General features: G+C 34.7%; 1 protein-coding gene and 1 non-coding gene across 2 annotated transcripts in view; both read right to left on the minus strand.

Moving 5' to 3' along the window:
- Nucleotides 1-19,132, minus strand: part of LOC106133518 (syndecan) — a 210,015-nt gene that overhangs the window by 58,446 nt on the left and 132,437 nt on the right. The gene's annotated exons all lie outside the window — the stretch shown is intronic.
- Nucleotides 10,683-10,755, minus strand: Trnav-aac (transfer RNA valine (anticodon AAC)). The gene has a single exon. It is a non-coding gene; the product is annotated as a tRNA-Val (tRNA).

Here is a 19,132-nt window from a genome sequence, read left to right on the forward strand (position 1 = left end):
TCTGGAGGAAATACGACATGAATCAAAATTGAGTGCTGAAAAAAAAATTTAGGAAAAATGGAGTATTGGAATCAGTGCTAAGAACTGGAGAAGTCAGATTGGAATCAACGCTATGATCTATTATCTGGAGGAAATACTGAAAACCGATGTATGTGAACGAATGCTGCGAACTTCAGAAAACAAGACTTACTAATGCCGCGAATTTAAGAAAACACGACGTATTGGAATCAAGGCTGTGAATTCGAGAAATCGTCATGTATTGTTATTAATGCTACGAACTGATAGAGGTATTGGAGTCAATGCTGCGAACCTGAGGGTACACAACGTATTGGTACCAAGACTACGAATTCGAGAAAAATGATGTATTGGAACTAATGCTGTAAACTGATAGAGGTCATATTGGAATCAATGCTGCGAACCTGAGGACATACAACGTATTGGTATCAAGACTACGAATTCGAGAAAAATTATGTGCTGGAACGTATGTTGTAAACTGATAGAAGTCATATTGGAATCAATGCTGCGAACCTGAGGACACATGACTTATTGGAATTAATGCTGCGAACTGATGGAGGTCATATTGGAATCAATGCTGCGAACCTGAGGACACATGACTTATTGGAATTAATGCTGCGATCTGATGGAGGTCATATTGGAATCAATGCTGCGAACCTGAGGACACATGACTTATTGGAATTAATGCTGCGATCTGATGGAGGTCATATTGGAATCAATGCTGCGAACCTGAGGACACATGACTTATTGGAATTAATGCTGCGATCTGATGGAGGTCATATTGGAATCAATGCTGCGAACCTGAGGACACATGACTTATTGGAATTAATGCTGCGATCTGATGGAGGTCATATTGGAATCAATGCTGCGAACCTGAGGACACATGACTTATTGGAATTAATGCTGCGATCTGATGGAGGTCATATTGGAATCAATGCTGCGAACCTGAGGACACATGACTTATTGGAATTAATGCTGCGATCTGATGGAGGTCATATTGGAATCAATGCTGCGAACCTGAGGACACATGACTTATTGGAATTAATGCTGCGATCTGATGGAGGTCATATTGGAATCAATGTTGCGAACCTGAGGACATACAACGTATTGGTATCAAGACTACGAATTCGAGAAAAATATGTACTGGAAAGTATGTTGTAAACTGATAGAGGTCATATTGGAATCAATGCTGCGAACGTGAGGAAACATGATGTATTAGAATAAACGCTGCGAACTGATGGAGGTCATATTGGAATCAGTGCTGCGAACCTGAGGACACATGACTTATTGGAATTTAGCTGCGAACTGATAGAAGTCATATTGGAATCAATGCTGCGAACCTGAGAAAACGCAACGTAGGTATGGAAATCAAAAGATTGAATCCGAGGAAACACGATATATTGGAATCAATGCAGCGAACTGATGGGAATTATATTGGAAGCAATGCTGCAAATCTGAGGAATCATGACGTATTGGAATCAAGACTGCGAATTCAAGAAAACATTATGTATTGGAATTAATGCTGCGAACTAATAGAGGTCATTTTATAATTAATGCTGCAAACCTGAGGACACACAACAAATTGGAATCAAGAGCATGAATTCGAGAAAACATGATGTACTAGAGTTAATACTGCGAACTGATGGATATCCTATTGGAACCTGAGGAAACACGGGCATTGGAGGCGAAAATGAGATCTGGAAAAATACGGTAAGAGAATATACGGACGGCATTGAAACTAGGGCGGTGAACATGTGAAATAACATCGGAATCAATGCTACTAATTGGAGAAACACGACGCATAGGGTCCAATGCTGCAACTGGAAGTGCACATACAAGAGACACGACACATTAGAAACAACAGTACAAGCTGAATCAACACCTCAAACTGGAAGAACTCATATTGGACACAACGCGGCCAACTTGAGAGAAAGCCACAGGCAAATTTGGATGACAAGAATAAAGGCTTGAAGATGGCGCAAGAAATGACTTGGCGAGTGCAGATCTGAAACAGCCCACCGAACCGAACCACAAAAACTATCAAAACGGGGATAATATTCCTACATAATTTATTAAGAAGGCCTCATGAAATCCTACACTACATATTCTTCAGAATGGGCAGACATCGCGACAAATAACAAAATTCATCACAGCAGCATGAGATTCCTACGAAATAAATGAAACTGACAACGAACCATTAAAAGACGATCTAGAAAATAAGAAAGAAGGAAAGACGCAACACATCAACGCTCTCCTCCGTCGCAATACCCGTCTTCCTCAATTCCTATATTGGCTATAGGCTGTATAGTCGGTCGATTGTGGTCGACTGGTTGCGGCTGGTCGGCCTTCCTCTCCCGTCCCCGAGCGTGTCACTCCCTATAAAATCTGTGCCCCCTGGTGTATCCAGCTAGACTGGGTCAGGCTTTGCTTGGCTGGGGTGGTACCAATGTTCATGTTCATGTTCATGTTCAACACAAATTTAAAAATAACTAACCTTATTTATTCTTTACACAAGTACATAATACAATGTACCAACTTGCAATGCACTTAGACAGCACACATGTGTGTTGCAACCATAGCATTCGGAAGAATATGAGACTATAGAAGAGGTAAACATTGGTAAGTACCAATGTCGGCAGAAATTAAAGTAATCACCAACATTAATCTCCATTACGTTTTCATTTACTTGGGGCAATAATATTTTTTTGTTTTCATATATTTGTGACGTAATAACTTTCGAACTGTTAGTCTGAGTTTGATGAAATTAAAAAGCTATGTACGATCTATTTAAAGAATTTATAGTTCATGGGGCATTCAATCTGTAACGTCATTGTTGTTATTCAGAATTTAATAAAAATTTTAATTATGTACGAGAACGAAGTTCAGCGGCGAACAACTAGTGTAGGCAATTTCAATTTTGAGATCTCAATGTAATTTGATAACTTAACAACTGTAGCGAAGAAAACTGCATGCATTGCAAGGTGGCAACACATTCGTATAGTTTCAAGTTCAATATGGCATTTCTATTAGCATTGTTATTCCGAATTCTATTGCTTCAACAATGTAGGTAAATGTGTATAAACGGAGTTATTTTTAATCTGCACTTATGAAAATAGCGCGATTGTTGTGGTAACGTTTTACTTGCTTTAGCAGTGGGACGTGTTAAAAGCCTTTTTATTAATGCAGTTTCATGCAAGCTACGTAAAGCTGTTTATGCTGAAGATAATGCCTGTGCCGCGTCTATAGAAAAGTTGATAGAAAAACTCATTAAGTTAATATGATGTTCAGAATTTCAAAACTATTCAGATTTCTTTGGTCTTGACCTCTAAAAAACTATATATAGATTTTTGTACAGATTTTTGTATATCTTCCATATTGTCTCTATCCTTCACTACATAGTTTAAAACAAAGTCGCTATTTTAGTCTGTTTGTCTGTATGCGTAAATCTTTAAAATTTAATTTATCAATCATCTTATTTATTCCAACATTTATCTATCCAATTAACCGAAGTCAAACGAAATGGTTTGTGAACTGGTTATTAGCCGTCGCAGTAAATCTGCTTCAATATCGCAAATCATAGAGGCCATTTTGTTAAATGCCGCCATTTTGTCATGTCGAATAAATGATGCGATGCGTTAGATCCAGTTCGATGTTATCAATGTTATGTTGACAAACTATTATATTGTTTTGGAGATTAAGATTATATACGAGGAATTTTTTTTTCCAGAATACTTTTTCGGATATACTCACGTGATTCATCTATATATGATACGTGTTAATTCAGGTGTACTACGAAAAGTTAAAGTTTTGACATAATTTTTTTATTTAAAGCAAAATATATCACAAGTCATCCACAGAGATATTTTGATAAGTTCCGTAATTTTTTTCATGTTCCGTATAACATGTGTTTGACGTATCAATATGTCGGGATCGCATCAATATAAACTAGTTTTTTTTTCACACAATTTAACCTTGGCCTTTCGGTCATTTCGAGATTGTTGGCTCTATCTACCCCCGTAAGGAATAAAGACGTGTTAATATGTATTTAAAAACATACAACCTACATGCGAAGTTTGCGGACAAAAGCTATAAAATAAGTAACATTTTTTATTAAACTTCATTTCCTTTATCACCGCTATAGTTGAGATTAAAGAATTATCTATCTAGCTTGCTGTGTTAGCTTGGCGTCTAAGTCTAGACTTTAATTAAAAATACCTGGGCTTGCAGCTTCATTTGCCGCGATTAATCGAACGCCACCCGGAGGATATTCTTGCCGGGATGCCGCTGGTGTTAATCGACTTTCATTTGTTCTTCCAGACTTATTCCAGAATCCGGACTCTGTTTCAATTCTTCTTTAAGGAAACTCTTCTCGGGATGCCGCCGACAGAACACATTACCGCTATATTAAGAACAAGAAGCCCGCGACTTCGTCCGCGTGTTATCAATTCCGCGGTAACTCCGGGATAAAAAGTAGCCTATGTGTTATTCTGGGTCTTCAGCTACCTACATACCAAATTTCATGGTAATCGGTTCAGTAGTTTTTGCGTGAAAGAGTAACAAACATCCATACATCCATACAAACTTTCGCCTTTATAATAGTAGGAGGATAGTAGGAAGTAGAATAATTCCCAAGTTGGGAGTTTCTGCACGTCACAAAAGGCGGTTTAATTAAATCTTGTAACTATTGCATTACAAAATTTAAGACACATGAGCGCTACTGAACACAGGAATCTCTGGCGGTGACAAGTAGTATGCGCGGCTTGTGTTAAGATTATTTCATTAATTAATTTAAGTTACATATCTATTATTTATTGTGTAATTAATTTGAACTTAATTTTTATGATTTGCCAATGAGTGCCGTGTGGTTCCCGGCACCAATAGAAAAAAGAATAGGGTCACTCCATCTTTTCCCCATGAATGTCGTAAAGCGACTAAGGGGTAGATTTATAAACTTGGGATGCTTCTTTTAGGCGATGGGCTAGCAACCTGTCACTATTTGAATTTAAATTCTATCTTAAAGCCAAATAGCTGAACGTTGTCTTTCAGTCTTTTCAAGACTGTTGGCTCTGTCTACCCCGCAAGGGATATAGACGTGATTATATGTAGGTATGTACATATCTATTATTTATTATGTAATTAATTTGAACTTTATTTTTATGATGTTCGAGAATTATATTGAAATTCCTCTATTTAATTTACCTATATATTTTTTTTTGGTTGCACACGAATGTTACTTTTTACATACAATCACGTCTTTGCAGAACCACCAGCAGGACCACATTCAGCTGTATGGCCGATAGAAAGACTTAAGTAATGACAATTTAATAATATTTAACCTTCTTTTGTAGGTTTATTTTTTAACCTTTTTCCTCGTTGTCTTCAGACCTGTCGCCGTACCAAGGATAAAAAGCTTTTCCTGTGCCCACTCTTTGTTCAACTAATTAGGAAGAAAATTGTCTACGGCTGAAATGATCTATGGTAAGATTTCAAACATAACGAGTGCAATTAAATATGAATGAACTCGGTTCGCTACAAAAATTACGCTCCCGGTAAAATTCTAAACTAGAGGAACGCGAACTAAAAATCAAGCAAAGGAAAAATGCTAAAAACTTTCAACGCGTGCCACTGACTTCATTTCTAGTTCACTAGACTGATTTTACTGTGCCTTTATAAGTTACAGAGCCGTGTCTAATTAATAAGTGAATGCATTATGGCGCTTTTATTTCACGCTACATTTATACACTTTTTGTCAAACCGAGGGAGAAATATTATAGTTATACTATTTGTGTATTATTCGTAAAACTATTCAAATATGTATTTGCATCAGATCAGGCATAATTTTGAATAAAATGTCAAATAATGGATTAAAAGTGGCGTGATATGGAGTTGGTAGAGTTTTATAAGAAAAAAATAGTAAGTCGATATTATGATGATTTATTTGCTACTTATACATGCCTACTACAAGTCCAGCAAATCAATTTAATAGTCATCGTCTCGCAAAAAATTATTGCCAGGATAAAAAAGCTGGCAACAAAATCGTAGTGAGTGGCTCTCATTTCAAATTCCTTTCAAAGGATGATTCATCGATTGAGCGAATGAACGAATGAAAAAGTTAACATTCTGGATGCACGACGCTAACGAACTGAACGATTGAATGCGACCTTAGGACGAGTCTATTCAGTATGGCAGAAGTATCAAATAATAGAATACATCTCTACTCGACTTAGCTATTGTTCAGTTGAGATGCTTTTTTATTTTTCGGCCAGCTCTTTGTGTGATTTTATATTTTTATCTTGGTAAATTAAAAGTGGCGTAACACTGCGAATAATTTCTTGACAAAAATCACAAAGGGATAAACTTTGTTGCCCTCTCGGGAGATCAAATTCAGCATTACAATACAATACAAATTTTCTTTATTGCCCATAAAAAATACATTATGTAGTACAAACATACATTATAAATATGTAGAACAAAGGCGGACTTATCGCTAAGCAATCACTTCCAGCCAACCTCTATCATCCATTCTTTATTCTCATTTCAGACTTGACGTCTCCAAGTCCTGGTTGCCTCTTAACACCTTAAGCGAGAAACCCAGGGTGCCGTGTGGTTCCCGGCACCAATACAAAAAAGAATACGACCGCTCCATCTCGTTCCCATGGATGTCGTAAAATGCAACTAAGGGATAGACTTATAAAATTGCGATCCTTTTTTAGGCGATGGGCTAACAACCTGTCACTATTTGGATCTCAATTCCATCATTAAGCCGAGCAGCTGAACGTGGCCATTCAGCCTTTTCGGGGCTGTTGGCTCTGTCTACCCCGTAAGGGATATGGACGTGACTATATGTATGTATGTATGTTTGTATGTATGTTGTACAATAAGCGACTCTTGTTTGATCTCCGAAACCTTTGCAGGGGAACCTAACCCATATTGGAACATGGTTACACATCCAGTTGCTTGCTCTATTTCAGTCTAATGTCAAGTATTATTAGACAACATGAAATTAGCGAGATGCGTAATTAATATGTGGATAATATGTTGATACGTCAATAATCTGCAATTAAGTGGTGTGATTAATTACAACAATGAGGACGTAAGCAAACATTGAATTCAATATATATAATAATAGATTTTGTATATAGATAACCTATACAAATATTAAAAAGAGAATAAGTATATTTGTTGTTTTATTTATTTATTTATTTAAACGTGCATAAAGCACGTTAAATGTACAACAGGTGGACTTAATGCCACAAGGCATTCTCTGCAAGTCGAACCTTTGGACCAAACTGAGATGGATGTACGGGTGCAATGCCTGTACAAGAAAAAAAAAAACAATACCTATTTCTGAAAAATCGACTTAGCGTTTCAAGTGAAGAAGTAGTTTTTTTGCACTACCTACAACGAGTACAATAAGAAAATACCAGATCTCGACCTGTTCCATGATTCTCTAGGAAGGTACTCGTATAAATCAAAAATATCAAGCTGTTTGATACTTGCACGAAAACTTAGAAGGTATCATTCCTTTTTTTCTTTCTTTCTCTTATGCTATGTTACCCAAAATATACTTTATATTATTTTATATGTTGTTGAGACCACTCCATCTCTTTCCCATGGATGTCGTAAAAGGCGACTTTGGCATAGGTTTACAAACTTGGGATTCTTCTTTTAGGCGATGGGCTAGCAATCTGTCACTATTTGAATCTCAATTCTATCTTAAAGCCAAAAAGCTGAACGTGGCCTATAGTCATTTCAAGACTGTTGATGGGATATAGCCATGATTATATGTATGTATGTAAGAAAATATTTTCTATTTCCTAGATTAAATAATACAAATTTCAGTCTGCGAGGGCAACAGGATAACGTTGCGATATATTTCAATTAATCCGTTTGGGCCGATCGGAACGAGCTAACATTCGGCGGAAGCCGTTTCGGAAAATATTCATTTTAATTAATCCCATGTTAAGGAGGGGATGAAAGGTTCCGACCTACTTACGGTAAATGTTTGTAATTAACTTAAATGTATACGATATAACATATATTATATTGTTAAACATTAGTATAAAAAAACATTTTTATAACTATTTTACGTTTATTTTGGATAACTTGATAGCTATGACTATGTTAGGACCTGAGATTTCGACTAAAACAACAGGGTGTATGATATTCTGATTCAATAAGTGATGTATCACATTATTTTGTGATGGCTAACAATGTTTTAAAAACAAAGTATAGAATTAAGATAGAATTAATGTTACTATTAGTTTACATAAATAGATAAATATTTTTTTTATATTGGCACGAAAAAACGCAAAACATTTAGTATAACATACATATATTCTTTGTTGCTTACGGGGTAGACACAGCGCATAAAAAGGCTCATCACCTTAAAAAAAGAATCCCATGTTGAAAAAGATTTCATCATCAAACCATCGAAAATTAAAAATTCGATAACAGAATTACGGAATTCAAATAAACAGTAAACATCGATTTTTTCATACGGCCACTGAATTGAGATAAGCATAGGCGGCCGCAAACTGGCTTTGTGCAGCGGGATCTTTGTCCAAATGCACTGTTACGTTCATTGCATATTCATGCCGTCGCCCGCTTCGTGAAAAAGGTCGAATTTACAACGTGGCCCGTTTTTTTACTTGATTTTACTTGCTTTTAATAAAATGTAAACCATAAAATATCTTAGATAATGATTGTAATCTAGATAAGAAAAAATGTGTATATATATTTCTAATGTTGAGATATTATATCAATTCGAGACAAAAATAAAGCATATTTAATTATAATAGACGTTTTCTTTAAAGAAAAGGTCAAGTGTACGTCAAATGGTGTTTTTCCATGGGGAATTTGTAATAACTAATGAGGTCGCATTTCAGTCTGGTTAGACAGACAATTTGTTTTTACTGTTTTACAAAAGATCCTTCCCTCTTTTACACACAGGTGTTCAAGTGTACAGTATAGACAAGTAAATCAATGCCATTTCAAAATATTTTTATACTTTCATAAACACAAAGAAAAATTTCTACAACTTTTCAATGTGGTCCAACTAAAAGGAAAATTAACCCAAACATTAAACATTTGGGACAGGGTGTGAATGTGCTGAGAAAAAAAAACCAGTGTAGAGTTATTATCTATAGTTTCGCTATTTGTTACTGGTACTGGCTTTTGATATTTTTGTTGGAACTGTGTCAGGATTAATGTTTCTGTTGTTGGTCCGGTTTTTGTGGGATTTTTCGGTATCAATGTCTTCAGTATTCAGGTTATTCAGGTCATACATGCAAACATGCCAACAGTCTAGCAAAGACTGAAAGATTTACTGCTTACCTTAATTGAAAAAAATTGCTCAATTTACCTACAATGTTTCTATTATAGCAACTGTCAAAACTATAACTTTAGAATTGAATATTTAATTAAATTTCGAAAATTATAAAGTTGGCGAAGTTTAATTAAAGTTTGGCAAACCTTGCTTGGCCGAACATACCTGAAACAAAAGAATTTTCATTAGTACAGCGGTGGCGAGGTACACGCGGAGGAATCCTTACAATAAAATGAGTTCCTATTTACATTTTCTTTATTAAATTTCTTAATCGTTCCCTGCGATTGTCCGGGTAGCATTTATGCATAAACTATTGTTAAGCTAAATAATATATATGTTAAATTTAGTTTATGTCTTCTCTGTTTTTCATGTCGTAAAAGCTAAAGTATTACATAACATAACATAAAAACACGCCTCTTTCCCGGAGGGTAGGCTGAGACTACATCTTTCCACTTGCCACGATCTCTGCATACTTCCTTCGCTTCATCCACATTTATAACTCTCTTCATGCAAGCTCGGCGGTTTCGGGTACTCTTGACCTGACCCTTTACCAGGACGTCCTTAATTTGATCAAGATACGTTCGTCTAGGTCTTCTTAAAGTATTATTACAAAAAAAATCCAGGCTGTGATTGCCTAAATTCACCCTCGATTGTTGCCCGAACCACGGTCTCCCAGGGGAAACATGCAAACGGTACGGAATGTTAAAGGCATGTTACTAACTAAATTTGAAAATTAACGCAAACATTAAAAACTAAGGGATATACTTATAAACTTGGGATTCTTCTTTTAGGCGACAGACTAGCAACCTGCCACTATTTGAATCTCAATTCTATTAGAAAGCTAAACAGCTAAACGTGGCTTATCAGTCTTTTCATCATCAAGACTGTTGGCTCCCTCTACCCCGCAAGGGATATGGACGTGATTATATGTATTAAACAAATTAACTAACCAACAGAAATGTAAATTTTAATTATTCAATATAGCACAATACGTGTACACGTGTGTGCGTAAATTGAATTAATATTGTACACAAAGCAATTTAGATTGTTCCCGTTTTATGTGGCAATAAATAGTTCCCTCGGATTATCGCAGCTAACGGGGTGATTCATATATACATATATAGATATAAACTATATGTTATTACTGAGCATGTACACAATTTAAAGCCGGGTGTGGTTTTGTGAAATGTAGACATCATTTTCCTGGTTAATTAGTTAATCGCCAAATAAACTTTTACACTAAGCAAGTTCCGTCTGACCGTATGACAGGAATTTTAACGTACCTATAATATTCTGTGCCATAATAATTAAAAATGATAAAAAAAAATATTAAAAATAATGTTTCCGCCCGGGATCGAACCGGGGGCCTTCTGCGTGTTAGGCAGATGTGATAACCGCTACACCACGGAAACGATACGTCTTATGGCGAAAACACTCTATTTATTCGATAACATTTCTACAATTATATCGGTTAAATTTACTGCGAAACTAATCAAGGTATTAACTTGCCATAAAGATAAATGGAGGTAGGATAATCCTTTAAGTAGTTTTTAGATGATTTATTAATGACCAAAGAATAGTTATTAAATTTAATACCTTACCTTATTATAAAATTTATTGTGATTTCAATGTTTCCACAATATGGTTTCATCTTTATTTAAATTTTCACTTGAGAAATTTGTTTGAAAGACGACGAAAAATTAAACGATACCTACTAGACTTTGCCCGAGGATTTTTTAACGTGGAAAATTAGCCTATTGTCATCTGGAGGTCTAATAGATCACTATGTCAAAATCGCCGTAGTGTCTGTTATATGTTGCAAATAAAAATATAATTTTTAACACTACATAATATTAGTATGTACTTTTATAGGAATATATATTATAAGGAAGTATGGACTTATATATTTACTTACTTATGTTACTTATGTTGAAGTTCCCTCATTTTCTCAAGGAGATACGAAAGTTGTCCACCAAGCTACATAGTGGGTTCATGTTTCAACTCTTCACGAATCAGCCAAAGAAGTAGTTCTTGACTTATTCGATGCAAACAAAAATACAATACTTATATCTTTTCCATTTTAGTGTGAAAGCAATGTTAACTTCTCATTTTCTGAAGGAGGTGAAGTGAAAAACGCTCACCACGTAGTAGGTTCATGTTTCAGCACTTCACGAATTCATTTACATTCAGCAAGATTGTAAATCTTGCGAGCGGGTCGATGCTGTCGTCGTCAGTTACCGCATGTAGTGTGGGGCTACGAAAACAGCGTTTTTACAGGAAGTGGAATGTAACATGTATACATAAAATCACGCCTTCGTTTCTGGATATGTAGGTAGAGACTACTTATTCCCAATTTCCTCGACCGCTAGCATAAATAATCTCTTTTCATGCAAACTCGCCAGTTTAGTGCATTCTTAATATTTAAAAAAATTGCAACAGTTGTGAAAGAATTACAAGGCTGTTCATTGGGTCTCTACCCAATGAACAGCCTTGTAATTCTTTCACAACTGTTGCAATTGATTTTATTGAAAACACATTTTGCACTAAAAGGTAACTTACGAACATAAGCAGAACAAGCGATAAATAGTAAAATCGGAATTCTTTTCCAGGCTTAAGTATAATGACATTATTATTGTTATACTAGAGGCCGCCCGCGACTTCGTCCGCATGGAAACCCTATCAATCCCGCGGGAACTCTGGGATAAAAAGTAGCCTATGTGTTATTCTGGGTCTTCAGCTACCTACATACCAAATTTCATGGTAATCGGTTCAGTAGTTTTTGCGTGAAAGAGTAACAAACATCCATACATCCATACAAACTTTCGCCTTTATAATAGTAGTAGGATGTAGTCTATGCCTACCCTTCCGGGGAAAAAGGCTGATGAATGATTTTTTGTATGTATGTATTATCTTTACTAACGAAAAAAAGAGATAACAAAACAGTTTTTAATATGGAGCAGGGACTTATATTTCGGATAACATAAAGTATTTGCACTTTTTTTTTTTTTTTTTCAAATTCAAATTTTTTATTCATTATTATAGGATATTATTATATCGCTTAATAATTGTCGTATGGTTTAACAACTTGGTTGACGTCAAATAAATTACTTAAAAACTAAGTTTACTGCCGCTTCCAAGGCGTCAGTGCAGAAGAAGCGGTAACAAACTGCACTGCAGCATTTTCATCAACAACGTCAACTTCACAATATTAATATTATTCTCTCTCTCTCACTATCTGTAGGATAAGTGAGTTTATTGGGCCGTATACCACGTTTCTCAGATTTACTTCTGTTGAACAAAATCACGCGTGTTTTCAACGCAACACCCAACGCTTATTTAAGAGCCCGATATTTATATCTTTACCACTAAGTAACTCGACAGTGATGCACACTGTGAGTCTTATTGCAACCGCAAGAGAAACCAGAATTGAATGAACTGCACCTAATTTAAAGTAGCGGCTTGTTTACTTATGTCTGTTCTGAATTAGCACGAAGTTTCTACGAATTTCTACGGATATTCATGAAGCACAGGAAATAGTCAGAAACACCACACAAGAATTATGAGGCAAGTTGCTGGTTTGTCTTCGCCTCTATAAATACTGCTGAGATAATGGTTTTTGGGTGCCTAGGTTATTTGCTAGGTAAGTATTGGTTTGAATATCATTTCTACATACATATAATCACGTCTATACCTAAAATTGATCTAAAAAACAGAGCCAACAGTCTCATAAATAATAAAAGACCACGTTTAGTTGTATGATGTAAAGATGGAATTGAGATTCAAATAGTGAGGTTGCTAGCCCATCGCCTAAAAGAAGAATCCTTAGTTTATTGATCTATTAAGTTTATTGATTCTATAATATTCATGGGAAAGAGATGAAGTGGTCCTTTACTAAAATGCCGGTAACCACACGGTACTATGTCCCATCTCATTATGTGACCTTTTTATATTTATAATTGCATTTATCATCGACGTGCAAAAGTCAGATTTAATTAAGTATTTACTTTTGGTTTATAATATTATCTATATTCGGCCATTAAAGCCTTCGCTTACAGCATTTTATGTAACGAAGAACTAGGTTTACACCATTTTTATTATGTGACGTTATATATGTTTGCCCCGGGTTTGTCCTCCCGAAAGAGCTAGTTCACCTATTACGACAATCCAGTGGAAAAATAAGTCAGTGTACACAGACTGACTCCGATCAATGTTACAGATTTCGATTGACTTTATGTACCCACGCCGCAAAAGTACCGGTTGGTCTACAAACTAGACTACTTATATGGATTTCGACACTAAAATATTGTAATAAATAAGAACAAAAAGTGTGCCAAATAATTCCTCATGAAGAATGTTTCCGAAAACGAAAATATTAAAAACAGTTTTTTGTTTCAATTAACGTAAAACTCGGCCTCGAAATTACACGAAAACCGAAATGACGCCTTTTCTCAAGAAACAACCTAAGGAAAAAGCTTTGAAGATTAAATTGATCGTTCTTAGTGCTAACAAGTCGAATAGGTTGAGCGTGCCGAAAATAAATAATGTATTATCCCAGACTTCTGTGAAACCAAAGGAAATTCGGAACATTCTATTAATTTTCAGGATAAATTACTAGTTTCGTGCTAAGAATAATCATTTAATAAAGGATATTTCTTAGATTTCTCTTCCAGTTGCGTGTTATGTTGTAGCCTTTATCTCTTAGTCGTTCATTTATGTCCATCTCTATCAGATTTGCTTGTTTTTCAACCAATTCAAAACCAAAGGTTTTCATTCACACACAATACATACTACCAATTTTTCTCGGAGGGGTAGGCAGAGACTACATCTACACACAATACATTATTTACATATGGTCACTATATCCCTTGCGGGGTAGACAGAGCCAACCGTCTTAAGAAGACTGAATGGCCACGTTCAGCTATATTAATTGTTTTTTCTTCTAGGTAATTAGGCTAGATTTTAATTTTTTATGATTACTATATCAGGCCAGTAACCATTGCGCCGCTGACGAGTAAATAAACAAACTCCTTGCGAGAATGCCTTAGAATTTCAGCCAGAAATGTTGACATCTGACAGGTTGAGTGTCAGTTAGGAAATAAAGATGGCGGGTTTGAGAAAGTTACATTTTTTTGGAGATGTGCCCAGACAGTTTTTATATAACCTGCTTATCCTTTTGTGATATTGAATGTCGTTTTCATTACTTTTTTTTTAAATAAATAAATAATAGAATCATCGCCATTTTAACACCTTTTTCTTACAAATATATATAACACATATATATATATGTGTGTTATATATATTTGTAAGATATATATATATATATATATATATATATATATATATATATATATATATATATATATATATATATTATATATATATATATATATATATTATATATATATAATATATATATATATATTATATATTATATATATATATATATTATATGATATATATATATATATATATTATATATATATATAATATATATATATATATATATATATATATATATATATATATATATATTATATATACCTATATAAAACTGATAAAATTTGGTACAAAGATAGAGAGAACGTATGCTACTTTTAACTGCATAATAGGAAAAAACGCGACCGAAGTCGCTAACAAAAGCTAGTATTTTCTAAACCAGATATAAGGGCGTCCATGAGGCAATTTCACACCAGACTTAGAGCCCAATTTACGCAAAGTGCTCACACAATGGCTCGTTACTATTGTGCAGTGACTGCATGCGATGCAACTGAAATTATTGCGAGCTTTCACGTTCAATTCAATCTGCATACAGTTTACTGTGTGCTGTCAAAGTTTTGATTGGGGCCGGTAATTTTTGAGATATATACTACAATGACCGCCGTGTGGTTCCCGGCACCAATACAAAAAAGAATAGGACCACTCCATTTCTTTCCAACGATGGGATTCTTTTTAGGCGATGGGCTAGCAACCTGTCACTAAACGTGGCCATTCAGTCTTTTCAAGACTGTTGGCCCTGTCTACCCCAATATAATAAGTTTTTATTTACTACATTGACCATAGAAATACTTGGTATCTGTACTTCACGCATTTGAGAACATTGATGGCGACGTCAAATCTGACATAACATCGACTTAGGTAAAGTGGTGTGAGAAGAAGAGAAGTCCATAAAAACAAAAAAAAAAAACAAAAACAAAATTAAATTTGAAAAACCGAATAAGTTAGATCGCTTATTAAATCAAATAATTCCCTCGACCTCATGACTGTTACAGGACTGTTGAAAACGTAAAATTCACATGAAAGGCACAATACTTCGGTAATTTGCCTAAAATAATTCGTGTTTTATCAAGATTTTACACGAACATAGTAATTTGTTTAAATAATTCGGTTCCATTTTTGTTTCTTAATTAAGCTTTTTAAGTTATATGTTTTTAATATCGTATAGAATAGACAATAATATTTTGACGTTTAATTTCATTTATTTGGATTTTAAAAATATTCCTGTACTAATAATAAAATATATATAACATATATGTATATAGTTCTTGTGCTTCATTCTAGTGGGCATTTTAAACTCCTCTCTTAGTGATGTAAGAGATACAACAACGAAATATATAATAAAAAAGGTACGTCACATGCGCGTTTAATACTTGTAGTATTTATAAATTTAAGATATATTTATTTAATGGTTAAAAAGGTACATCTAAAAGCATTTCACTGATTAATTCGAGTACTAGATATTATTCGTAGAGGTTGTCTACGAAATATCGTAGCAAAACGCCAATTGCTTCAGTTTGTGCTACGAATTTCCGTAGCAATTGTAAAGCTTACTCGTTGTATCAGATTATTCCAAGTAATAAATTGACAACGGATTGAAGTTATAATTTGACGGCCTATGTGGTGCAGCGGTAGTACGCTTGTCTGTGATAACGGAGAACCCGGTTTCAAATCCTGGGCAGGGTATGGTATGAGTAACGAATTCTCTTTGATTGACCTGGGTCTTGGATGTTTATGCTTATAAGTATTTATTATAAAATGTAGTAGGTACCGTTGAGTTAGTATTTCGTAACACATGTTTCGAAATTACATCGAGGCTAAATTAATCTGTGTTATTAGTCTCGTATACATTTATATATTTAATTTTAAAACAGAAGAGTTTGTTTGTTTGTTTGAATGTGCTAATCTCAAGAACTACTGGTTCGATTTGAAAGATTATTTTTGTGTTGAATAGACCATTTATCGAGGAAGGCTTTAGGCTATACTAGCTGTGCCCGCGACTCCGTCCGCGTGGAATAGTTATTTTGGGCATCATTGCAGCCCTCAAGGGTGAATAATTTTCGCCGTGTTTTTTTCACATTTTCCATTATTTCTTCGCTCCTTACAGTTGCAGCGTGATGTTATATAGCCTAAAGCCTTCCTCGATAATTGGTGTATTCAACACAAAAAGATTATTTCAATTCGAACCAGCACTTCCTGAGCTTAGCGCGTTCAAACAAACAAACTCTTCAGCTTTATAATATTAGTATAGATTTTGACTACAGTTTTATCTATCAGTCTTTGTATTAAAATTATTAATAGCTTTTTATATCGATTTAAAAATGACGAAGTTCCATACAAACTTACACCCCCTATTTCATCCCCTTGGGATAGAATTTCAGGATCAAAAGTAGCCTATATTCTAATCCAGGTTACTAACTATATCTGTGCCGAATTTCGTTCAGATCCGTTCGTTAGATTTTGCGTGATGCGCGTACAAACATACAGACAGACAAAAATTTAAAAAAAAATTGTTTTAGCCTTATATATTTTTTTCTTAAATATCTTCAATGTACAGACAAAGTTCAGTTACAGTTTTATTATATGTATGTTTGGATAACGTCTAGCTGCAACTATTAGGAGCGAAGAAATAATAGAAAATGTGAAAAAAATCGGGGAAGGAGCATCCTTGAGGGCTTCAATGATGCCTAAAATAACTATTCCACGCGGACAAAGTCGCAGGCACAGCTAGTACATACTAAATCTAGTCGTTCAATTGTTTAACACATGAAAAAGACAAAATATACGTAATAACATAAAATGATTCAAATTATTACCAAAAAATTAAGTATTTAAAACTATTTACATTGTGCTGAAATTTAGTTTAAGCATGTACTTGTAAAACTGCTTGTTGGCAGGTATACCGGCGCATCGGCAAGTTATAATGACTGCCTCGTTCTGCGCTTCTCGTGAGGAAGAGTGGACTCTGAAATTTAATAACTTGACACAGAAGCGAGGAATAATACACAAGTTAAATATACAAACATACATACATACAACTAGCTGTTGCCCGCGACTTCGTCCGCCTGAAATATTTATAAATTTTAACTTATTTACTATAATTTTAAAGTATCGATCTAAGCCATATTTTTTATTTCTTTGTGATTAAAGAATGAATGTGTATCCGTACGCAGAGACAAAATAAATTTTCGCGTAATTTCAGAACACATCTCTAAATAATTCGTCTTCCATTTGCGGTGAGCGTGTCACTTTCTCTTGTATTGTGTCTTGTGTATATGTTAATTTTGCCAAACAAACATTATAACATAATAATGTTGAACGTGAATTAAGCCAAATATGTATTATTTTGTCTTTACGTAAATATAAAAAAAAATTTACCAAGTATAGATATAGACGTGATGATATGTATGTATGTAGACAGAGCCAACAGTCTTGAAAAGACTGATAGGCCACGTTCAGCTGTTTGGCTTAATGATAGAATTGAGATTAACATAGTGACAGGTTGCTAGCCCGAAACCTTAGAAATTAAATCAAGTTCATTACTCCATCCCTTAGATGCTTTTTGTGACATCCATGAGAAAGAGATGAGTTGTCCTATCCCAAAATACCGGGAACCACACGACATAACTTTAAGTATATATAACAGAGAAAATAGTCTATTTTGAACCTGTTCATTTCGATTTTTAATTCGGGCATTTTAAACTTACGTCCCCCAGGCTCCTCCCCAGAACTGGAACATTCCTCGGAGGAATTTCTCGAATCACGCATTTTGGAGCGTATCTAAGACGCTTAGACTAATAGTAGAAGTAAGCAGCTTTTGCATAAAATGTTAACTTAAGTTATTATGTAGGTACTTATAACAAAAAGCTTCTAACATGAACGAGATCTCTTGAAATAGAAGTTATGAATAAACACGCTGTGTTCAGAACTAGAAATAAACAGCTGTTTCTAAAATTATTCACCGTCGAAAATTTAATCTTTGTTTTAGAATATGAGATGGATAACAAAGTTTGTGAACTTTCCGAATTAGAATATTTTGTTATGAACAAATATTTGTGTATAAGTAGTTTGAGGGGTGCAAAATAGAGTCTGCCACGGTGAAATAAAAAGATTGAAAAAAATATGAAAGGATTATTTATTTTATGCCATCAAAACTATAAAATCTCAATTCCATCATAGAACCATACAGCTGAACGGGGCCTTTCGGGTTTTTCAAGACTGTTGGCTCTGTCTACCCCGCAAGGGATATAGACGTGGGAATATGTATGTAAAACAACAAAATGTTTTTATTTAGACAAACATGAGGAACTCCTTCTTTAAGAACAGGGAGAACTCGTGTTATTAGCTAGAGAAAATTTCTTAATCCAAAATCATACTTTTGTTACTGAGTGGCTGACAAAAATGTACAGCCGAAAGTGCCATGTACAGGAAGCTGAAAGGCATAATGTAGTTGATCATAAAAAGGGTTCGTCTTGAAATTCCCACCGGGACGGGATTTAAATGAGGTTTTTCATT

The sequence above is a fragment of the Amyelois transitella genome, chromosome 3 (genome assembly GCF_032362555.1).
Source record: "Amyelois transitella isolate CPQ chromosome 3, ilAmyTran1.1, whole genome shotgun sequence".
NCBI lineage: Eukaryota > Metazoa > Arthropoda > Insecta > Lepidoptera > Pyralidae > Amyelois > Amyelois transitella.